General features: G+C 39.2%; 1 pseudogene; it reads right to left on the reverse strand.

Annotated features, from left to right (window-relative positions):
- Positions 1 to 6,965: 6,965 nt before the first annotated feature.
- Positions 6,966 to 7,274, reverse strand: LOC109458787 (10 kDa heat shock protein, mitochondrial pseudogene; annotated as a pseudogene).
- Between the last annotated feature and the right edge of the window lie 3,649 nt (positions 7,275 to 10,923).

The raw sequence follows: 10,923 nt of genomic DNA on the forward strand, positions 1-10,923 counted from the left end.
CAACTAAGATTGAAAGGACAACAACTTGACTTGGAAAAAAAAAAAAAAGGCCTGGAAGTACACACTGTTCCCCAATAAAGTCCTATTCCCCTTCCCCAATAAAATCTTTAGAAAAAAAATAATTGCTTTTGCCTGGAAGGAATTTACCAATTCAGGAAACTTATGAAACTGAGTTGCAGTTTTACTCACTTGCCTCAAAGCTTATGAGGTACAGAAGTGAAAGTCCAAGGGACAACTAAGGTGAAAAGTCAGAAAAAGCCAACTCCTGCCCTCCCTCCCCCCCACCCCCCCACAGACAACCACCCAAAACACACACACACAGGGTAAGGTTAGACCAGATGTAAACCTATGTTCTTTTTGTGCAAGGGGAAAGATTCCTGTGAGATAGTAAACCAAACCCAGGCTTTCTGAAGAATAGTAGAGTAAATTTGCATCTCAGAGGTGGTACAAAAAAACTCAAACAGGGAATTTAGCTGAGTGTCATTCTGTTTTTGATAGTACCTCAGACATTTGGCAAAACCGAATGTCTCATTGAAAGTGTATGAGAGGACGGCCAGATGGCTCAGTTGGTTAGAGCGAGAGCTCTTAACAACAAGGTTGCCGGTTCAATTCCCACATGGGATGGTGGGCTGCACCCCTGTAACTGAAGATTGAAAATGGCGACTGGACTTGGAGCTGAGCTGTGCCCTCCACAACTAGATTGAAGGACAACTGCCTGGAGAAACACACTGTCCCCCAATATTCTGCAATAAAATTTAAAAAAAAAAGTGTATGAGAGATCCAATTTCTCTGCATTCTTGCCAGTACTTTCTATTATCAGTATTTTTCATTTTAGCTATTCTAAGAGATGTTTAGTGCTATCTCTTTAATTTGCATTTCCCTAAAGACTAATGATGTTGAATACTTTATATCCTCTTTGGTGAAATACCTCTTCATGTATTTTGCTCACATTCTAATGGATTATTTGGGGTTTTGTTTGTTTGTTTTTTACTACTGCATTCTTCATATATTCTAGACACAAATCCTTTGTCAGGTATGTGGTTTACAAATATTTTGTCTTAGTTTGTAGCTAGTCTTTTCATGCTCTTAACAGGGAATTTTGATGAAGTTAAATTTATCAATTTTTTTCTTTTATGGATCATACTGTTGGTGTTACGTCTCAGAACTTTTTGCCTGGACCAAAGTTCTCAACTTTGGCACCACTGACATTTTGGATGGATAATTCTCTGTTCTGGGGGGCTGTCCTCTGTATTATAGGATGTTTGTCATCATCCCTGGCCTTGTATCCACTAGATGCCAGTAGCGCCCCCACCTCCAGTCATGAAAATAAAAAATATCTCCAGACATTGACAAATGTCCTCTGGGGGGGCAAAATCACCCCTGGTTGAGAGCCACTAGCCTAGCCCTAGGTCTTGAAGATTTCTTCTAAAAGTTTTATACTTTTACATGTTACATAAAGTCTATGATACAGTTTGAATTAATTTTTGTATAAGGTGTGAGGTTTAGGTTGAGGTTTTTTTGTTGTTGTTTTTTCTTATGGATGTCCAATTGCTCTAGTACCATTTGTGAAAAGACTATCTTTCCTCTATCAAATTGCTTTTGCACCTTTGTCAAAAATCAGTTGGGTATATTTGTCTGGGTCTATTTCTTGGTTCTCTAGTCTGTTCTATTGAGCTCTAATCGCTTCTTGGCCTTTTGGCTAAGATCGGGTGTGAGCTATGTGTCTCTCTCTCTGCTGATACCACATTGTCTTGATTACTGTAGCTATATAGTAAGCCTTGAAATCGGGTAGAGTTATACCCCCCCACTTTAATCTTTTTCAACGTTGTTTTGGCTATTCTAGTTCATTTGCCTTCATATATATATATATATATATATATATATATATATATATATATATATTTAGAATATGGTTGTCAACATCTGCAAAAATTCTTGCTAAGATTTTGATAGGAGTTACATAGGTTTTATAGATTAATTTGGGAAAAATTGACATCTTTACTATGTTAAATCTTCCAATACATGAGGCATGATATGTCTCTCCATTTATTTAGATCTTCTTTTTTACTAGAATTTTGTAGTTTTCTGTGTACAAATCCTGTTAAATGTATATCTAAGTATTTATTTTTTGAGCTATTGTAAATGTTATGCTTTAAATTTCAGTTTCCACATTTCCATTGCGAGTATGTGAAATACAATTAATTTTTGTATGTTGGTCTTATATCCTGAGACCTTGCTGAACTCATTTATTAGTTCTAGGAGTTTTTTTTTTTCTTTCTTTCTTTTCTTTTTTTTTTTTAGACAATCATGTCATCTGAAAATAGGGATAGTTTTACTTCTTCCTTTCCAATCTGTATGCCTTTTATTTCCTTTCCTTTCCGTATTGTGCTGATTAGGACTTTCAGAACTATACTGAATAGAGTGATGAGAATAGAAATCTTTGCCTTGTTGTCAGTCTTAGAGGGAAAGCATTTCACCATTAAGTAAAACGTTAGTTGTGCGTTTTTTGTAGATGCTGTTTACTGGGTTGAAGAAGTTCCCTTCTATTCTAAGTTTGCTAAGAGTTTTTTTTTTAATCATGAATGGGTGTTGAATTTTGTCAGATGCTTTTCTATGTCAATTGATATGATCATGTGGTTTTTCTTCTTTAGTTTCTTAATAAGGTGGATTACATTGTTTGATTTTTGAATATGGAACCACCCTTGAATTTTTGGAATTAACCCTACTCGGTTGTAGTATAACATTGTTTTTATGTAGTGCTGGATTCAGTTTGCCAATATTTTGTTGAGGATTTTGCATCTGTGTTTATGAGGAATCTTGGTCTCTAGTTTTGTCTGGTTTTGGCGTCATGGTAATTCTGGCCTCATAATATATAGTAGGAAGTGCTCCCTCTTCTATTTTCTGAAGGTTGTATATAATTGGTGTTAATATTTCTTTAAATATGGGTAGAATTCTCCAGTGAAACTATCTGGGTCTAGAGATTTCTTTTTTGAGAGTGTGAGGTAAGAGTGAACATAGCAGGTCTGTTTCACTCATTTCTCACTTATCTCTGTATCCATGGCGATGACCCTTGGTCAAACTTTGAAAACTAAACTCCCGGAATATTCACATAGCAACGGGTAAGATGTTATTCTATATGCCCAAAGCAGTGGGTCAAGACAAACCAGGTTGTCAGCGTGTTTAAAGTAAACATAAAGATTCACGATGTGCACCCCAGTGCCTGGTTTGGGGCCAGGCTTAGTCACCAGCTGGTATGTGACCAGCTGGTATGTGGCCAGCTCCCTTTAAAAACTTTGGACTCCAAAACTCAAGTAGGATTTCCTGGCCAAGGACACCTCACATCTGTCCCTGCAGATTGCATGTGGAGAAAATGTGTCTGTGCTACCCCGAAAGAGAGATAAGAAAGTGTGCATTTGACTCCTCCCGCCTTTGCCCATGAAGATCTTTTTCCTACATTGTATCCCTGCTGTCACAAATATTTTTTGTTTTTTTTATTGGGGAACAGTGTGTACTTCCAGGCCTTTTTTTCCAAGTCAAGTTGTTGTCCTTTCAATTTTAGTTGTGGAGGGTGCAGCTCAGCTCCAGGTCCAGTTGCCGTTTCTAGTTGCAGGGGGCACAGCCTACCATCCCTTGCGAGAGTCGAGGACTCGAACTGGCAACCTTGTGGTTGAGAGGACGCGCTTCAACCAACTGAGCCATGGGGGGGGGGGGCAGCTCAGCTCAAGGTGCTGTGTTCAATCTTAGCTGCAGGGGGCGGAGTCTACCATCCCTTGTGGGACTCAAGGAGTTGAACTGGCAACCTTGTGGTTGGGAGCCCACTGGCCCATGTGGGGAATTGAACCGGCAGCCTTCGGGGTTAGGAGCATGGAGCTCCAACTGCCTGAGCCACCAGGCCGGCCCCACAAATCTTGAATGTAACTTTATGTGGAGTCCTGTGAGGGCTTCCAGTGGATCACCAAACTAGCAGTGACCCACGGAGACACGAAGTTGCTTTTTAAAAAAACTATGAATTCAATTTTTAAAATTGTTACAAGACTTTTATAATTATCTCTTTTATATTGAGTGAGTTTTGGTAGTTTGTGGTTTTCAAGAAATTGGTTCATTTCATCAAGTTGTTGAATTTATGTGGGTAGAGCTGTTTATAGTCTTCCCTTATTATTCTTTTAAAGTCTTCAGACTCTGTAATGGTAGCCAATATTTTATTCTTTTGTTGTTTTGTTTTCAAAGCACCTTTATGGACATTATCTGACTTGATTCTAACTATAACCCCACGTAGCAGGCAGAGCAGGTGGTATTATTCGCGTTCAGTTCACAAAGAAAACTTACTTGCTCAGAAGTGACTTTTCAAGACTACAAGGATAGTGGATTGCAGAGCTGATATTAGAGCCCAGGGCTCCTGACTCCAAGCTTCTCTGTTGGTAATAAGGTCCCAACTATCACTCCTGCGTAGTTCTGTTTCCCTTCCATACCTCTCTCTTGGATCTTTTTTAACTGGCCCCTTCACTCTCTATCTAACCCTCCCTGTTACACTTTTTCTTTAGCAAATCCTGTCTTAGAGATATTTTCCATAGTCTACTACAGACATTCTTACACCTGGCCTCTCTCCTTTCTCTACGTATCAACCCTGTCAAATCACACTTGCTTTTTTGGAGACCCCTAAGGTCTAACCCAGTGGTTTTCAACAGGGGCAATTCTGTCTCCCAAGGAACATTTGGCAATGTCTGGAGACATTTCTGACTGTCACAACTGGGGGTTGCCCCTGGCATTTAGTGAGCAGAGGCCCAGGATGCTGCTAAATATCCTACCATGCACAAGACTGCCCCTTACAAAAGGAACTATCCAGCCCACAGTGCTAGTAGTGCCAAGTCGTGCCTGCTCTAAGCCTAAGCCTGGGGAGACCAGACTCCTGACTGGCTCTTTGTAGGTGGAGGAGCGGTGCCAGTCCATCAAAGCTGTACTGCTTTGAATTTGTGGTGGATAATTTAAAAACCTGTGGCTTTGTGGGCTACATGGAGGAAGGAGAGTGGCTGCCAGCTATACTACCATAAGATGGGGCTCTGGACCCCTTGGATTTCCACTTAGGATTCCATGGAGATCAAATTGTATTTGCCAATGTCTCATTGTGGGATGTCAAGCCCCACAGCCTGGACAAGTTACAGCCTCACCCACACTTTTGGCATGTGCTTGTCTGAGACTTCAGTGGAATGTTGGAGTGACAGGTGTCATGGTGACGATGGTGGTGGTTCCTTTCCCCAAACACTGGGAAGCTATTGGTTGTCCATCATCAACTCCATAGTGCTTATGTATTTACTGGTGGGTCTTGTGGCTACGATTCTCATACATGTGCTTCAGATTTGGTACAACTTGGATGACACAATGACCTCTGGAGGTTCTGGTGATGACTGGCCAGGGTGACAATGGAAAATTATCCAGACAGATGTACTCTGCTTCCCTGCATACTATGGTCTGGCCTGTGCTGCATTTGATGTGGGTGTCCAGGGAGGCTGGGCATTGGTTTCTTGGCCCCTTGGCACTGGTGAGGTGATAAGAATTAAACAGGGGTTTCTCGCAAGGGGCAGAAGTAAGTAGGTAGTTTGTTCAAAAATAGTTTGTGGGGGTCCGGCCCGGTGGCTCAGGCGGTTAGAGCTCCATGCTCCTAACTCCCAAGGCTGCCAGTTCGATTCCCACATGGGCCAGTGGGCTCTCAACCACAAGGTTGCTGTTTCAACTCCTCGAGTCCCGCAAGGGATGGTGGGCTCTGCCCCCTGCAACTATGATTGAACACGGCACGTTGAGCTGAGCTGTTGAGCTGAGCTGCCTCCCAGATGGCTCACTTGGTTGGAGTACGGGCTCTCAACCACAAGGTTGCCGGTTCGACTCCCACCAGGGACGGTGGGCAGCGCCCCCTGCAACTAGAAAAAAACGGCTACTGGACCTGGAGCTGAGCTGCGCTCTCCACAACTAAGACTGGAAGGACAACAACTTGAAGCTGAATGGCACCCTCCACAACTAAGATTGAAAGGACAACAACTTGACTTGGAAAAGGCCTGGAAGTACACACTGTTCCCCAATAAAGTCCTGTTCCAAAAAAAAAAAATAGTTTGTGCATCTTCTCTTTTATCCAAGGTGAGGGGCAGACTTAAGTGGTGGGGTGGCTCTAGTGGAGATGATGGGTTTTTTGGACGATAGGATTGGGGGAGATTGTTTTACTGGAGGCTTTGGATCTGGGAGAAATGGGGCTGATTTCTCTGAAATTGTTAGAAGAGGGACAAGTGAGACCTAACACAAGCATTCCACTACTACCTCGCAGGCATTATCATCATGGCGCCATGCATTGGGTGTGGAACATCATTCTCACCACCACAGAGCGAGACTTCCTGACAGACCTGCTTCCTTCTAGATCCACCAGTTCACGACTGTCCAATGTTTTCTTCTTGATACTGGTAATTTGTGTCTTCCTCTTTTTCTTTATCAATCTTGCTAGAGGTTGATCAGTTTTACTGATCTTTCAAAGAACCAGCTTTTTGTTTAATTGCTATTCTGTTGTTTTTATGTTTTTCACTTCATTGATTTTCACTTCATTGGCTCTTATTTTTATTATTTCCTTCCTTTTGTGGCTTATTTTGCTTTTCTTTTTAAAAATTTATTTATATACCAGGGGTGCCAAAAAATGTATACACATGACTTGTTATCTTTTGTTATCAGTGTATATTGAGTATTACAATTTTAATACAGTTTTCCCTTTCTTAAAATGTGTATACATGCTTTTGGCACCCTCTGTATTTTTATTTGGAAATGTTTATGTCACTGCAGAGAAACTAAATTTTGAGAGATACTGGGTGTCATTACTTTGGATATCATTAGTTTATTACAAAAGAGAGACATGGAAACTATTTACATGATGCGATTGCACAACTTCAGTGGAATGGCAGCTTCATGTGATGCCATGTCAATAGTGACTTATTTCAGTCTACATAATTCCCAAGAATGTCACCATCTTTAAATAAGAAATAATCTTTGTCATCTAGAATGATTTTGGTGTCTCCATATTCTAGAAGAGGAAATTTATCTCCAACTTTCACACTAACTGGTTGAATTTCTCCACCCTTTCCTTTAGAGGCCGATCCAACAGCTACTATTGTGGCTTGCAATAGTTTTCCTTGAGATTTTTCTAGAAGCACAATGCCTCCTTTGGTAACATTTTCCACAGCACTCCTTTCAACTAATACTCGGTCAAAGAGGGGGAGAAACTTTCTAAATGCCTGTCCTGCCATGGCTCCAGCAGCATACTCTGTTCTTTCGCTGCAGTCACAAAGAGAGACCTGCAGTCCAGTACTCTGGACTCGTGAACTTTGGAATTATTTTGCTTTTCTTTTTCTAGTTTCTTGTGGTAGCTTAAATAATTGATTTGAGATCTTTCTGTACACATTTAGTGCTATGAATTTCCCTCTTAGACTGCTTTAGCTGTGTCCCACAAATTTTGATACCTATGGGTAATGAATTGTTTCTTTCAAGAGACACCATAGCTGTTTTCAAGACTTTTTGTCTTTAGTTTTCAGAAGCTTGATTATATGTCTTAGTGTGGATTTCTTTGCCTTTATTGAATCTGTAGGTTTCTGCCTTTTGCCAACTTTGGGAAAATTTCAACCATTATTTCATCCAATAGTTTTTCAGACCCACTCTGTCTCTTCTCCTTCTGGGACTCCAACGACATGAATGTTAGAGCTTTTGTTATTGTCCCACAGGGCCCTGAGATTCTGTTTGTTTTTTATTTTTTTTCAGTCAATTTTCTCTCTGTTGTACTTTTTATTGATCAATCTTCATTTACTGTTTCTTTGCCACTTCCATCCTGTCATTGAACCCATTCAGTGAGTTTTAAAGTTTGGGTATTGCATTTTTCAGCTCCAAAATTTCCATTTGATTGCTCCTTATGTCTTCTACTTCTTTTCTAAGACTATTTTTTTATTTGTTCCAAAAATGTTCATAATTGCTTACTTAAACATGTTTATGATGGCTGCTTTAAAATCATTTCAGATAATTCCAACATATATGTCATTTCAGTACTGCTGGCTGTTGATTGTCTTTTCTCATTCCAATTTTGATTTTTCTGATTCTTAATATTATGATTTTCTACTGTATCTTGGACATTTGTGGTATTATGAGACTCTGAATCTCATTTAAATCTATTATAGCAGGTCTCTGCTCACACCACATTGGTGGGGCAAAGTGGATGCTGCCCCATTATCACAGGGCAGGGATGTAAGTCATGGTGCCCTCTTGGTCTCTGATGACACTGTGGGGAGGGAGAGGAGTGCCACATTACTACTAGGTACCAGTCAAAGTCTAGTCTCACACTCTATTTCCACTGACTGTGGGGTGGGGAAGGGACGTGAGATGTGGTTGTTTTCCTATGGTAGTTGTCTAGAATAGGGCAGACATTGTCAAAAGCTTGTCCTAATAGGCTGCCTGCCCCTTGCCTGGTCCTTTGGTTATAGAGAGCAGGTTTTGATTGGGCTTTTTTTGGGTCTGCAGATATTGGTCTTTCTGGGTTGCAGGCTTCCTCTGTGAGAGTCCAGGATATATAAAAAACAAAAAGAAAATTCAGGGAACTCACTACTGTGTCATATCCATCAGTCCCAATGTCCCTAGAAGGTTCCCCTTTCCTTTATGTCCAGGGTTTTAGCTGTACTTAGTGGGAGGAATAGAGGTAACTGTGTCTATGTCATCTTCTCTGCAAACATCATCGACCTCTTCTTACCTTATTTTTAAATAAAAATTTTTATTTTGGCCTAGTTTTAGATTTACTGAAAAGTTGCAAAAATAGTACAGAAAATTCCCATATACTGTATACCTAGTTTCCTCTGTTAACATTTTATGATAGATATGTCGTAATTAATGAACCAATATTATTCTTAGATAAAGTTCATACTTTACCTAGATTGCCTTAGATTTTACCTAATGTCCTTTTCAGTTCTCAGATCCCATCCAGAATACATTACATTTTGTTGTCATGTCTTCTCAGGCTCCTCTTGGATGTGACAGTTTCTCAGACTTTTCTTGTTTTTGATGACCTTCACAATTTTGAGGAGTCAGATATTTTGTAGAATGTCCCTCAATTGGGATATGTCTGATTTTTTCTTATGGTTAGACTGGAATTATGGGTTTTGGGGACAAAGACCACAGAGGTAAATTGCCTTTGTCATCATGTCATATCAAGTTTACATACCATCAATATATCTAATCACTGTTGATGTTGACCTTTATCACCTGGCTGAGGTAGTGTTTTTCAGGCTTCTCCACTGTCAAGTTCCTCTCCCTCACCACACCCCACCCCCACCTTCTTACTTAGTCTTTGGAAGTCACTATACACAGTCAATATAATCTTTTTTTATACTTATATCAGAAAACAAGTTTTCCTCTTACAAATTTTGACTTCTTCGAGGCATTCATTTTTATTGGGTCCATATTTTTCCAAACATTTCATTTTAATGCTCATTATACCAATATGAAACATTTATACAGCAAAGAAAAGATGAATTAAAAGGCACAATTTGAGAGAATAATTCTCTTATTACTTTCATGCACTCAAAACTAATGTCCTAATAAGGCCTTGAAATACCATAATGGCCATTTTAAGGAAAAACCTAAAATCATATGCAGCTCTAAGATCAATGCAGTTATTCTGAATGCTTCTGTTTGCTTCAAGGAAATTTATCAGAAGAAATAAGTCCTTTCAGGTTTTTTTATAAAGCTTATTTTAAAAAGAGACTTGGATTTTACACATAATTTCCTTACAACTCTCCTAAATTCCAAAAATGGAAGTACAATTGTTAATGTTATATTTGTCTTCTCATCATAGACAGAGCTGTTTTCAGAGCAGATAGAACGGCAGAATGGTTTGTGCTCTGCGTAGTCTTCACAGTACATTGAGGCCTGTAAAATAATCATCTCAAGTACACATATGTCTATGTGATAGGATATGAAGCACAATGTTATCCTTTTATATTACTAAAGATCAGCAGAAGTTTTATGTTTTTGCCATTATGACATATTTAGTAGAAGTATAACTTGATTCATGCTGAGTTTCTAGATATGAGTAATAAGAGACAATGTCTTTTTTTGTTTGTTTTATAAAATGGTTCCAGGAATACATTGTAGAAAGGATGACTACTTAAAACATATTGTTAAAATGCCATCTAGACTAAGGAAGCTTTGTGCAATACCTGACATCGTGGTAAATGTAATGCTTTGTGATGATGTTACACTGGTCTCCTTTCATCCTTTCTCACTGTATTGAATGTCTTGGTCAGACTCGTATATACAACTGGTGACATTAACCTAACACCTCTCGAGGACATTGGTCAATCTCTGAGTGACTGTTACCAACTCCAAATTATCCACTATGAGCCTTTTGAAAAAGAAGAGTCATGCAGGGAGTAACCTTATCAGATATTAAAACAACTTATAAAGAAAAGTAATTAAATTACGTGTTTATTGGAGAAGGTACAGAAAAATGAAAGAGAGATTCAAGAAGAAGACCCAAATTCAAGTGGGAATTTAACACATGATAAAGGTAGCATTTCAAAAGAGCTGGAAAAAGAGATTTACTCGCTAGAGAGCGGTGAGCGGTGATGGGAGCGGGCGGCTGGATCTCTGCTTCATCTCTTACATCATCTTAAATTCCACGTGGATCCAAGATTTTAACATGAAAACAACGAAACTATACAAGTGCTGTTAAAAGGATCAACATTTTAACAATTCTGGAGTGGGAAAATGTATTATACAAAATTCAGAAGCCATAAAATAAAACTCATAGTAACCTCTGTTTATTTAAAAAAACTTATTCACCAAAATAAATAAACCAGAGAGGTTAACACTTATCTACCAAAAAAATAAAAAATAAAAACACACACACAAACTCAA

This window comes from Rhinolophus sinicus, chromosome 3 (genome assembly GCF_057876585.1).
Source record: "Rhinolophus sinicus isolate RSI-liver-muscle chromosome 3, RSI-T2T, whole genome shotgun sequence".
Classification (NCBI taxonomy): domain Eukaryota; kingdom Metazoa; phylum Chordata; class Mammalia; order Chiroptera; family Rhinolophidae; genus Rhinolophus; species Rhinolophus sinicus.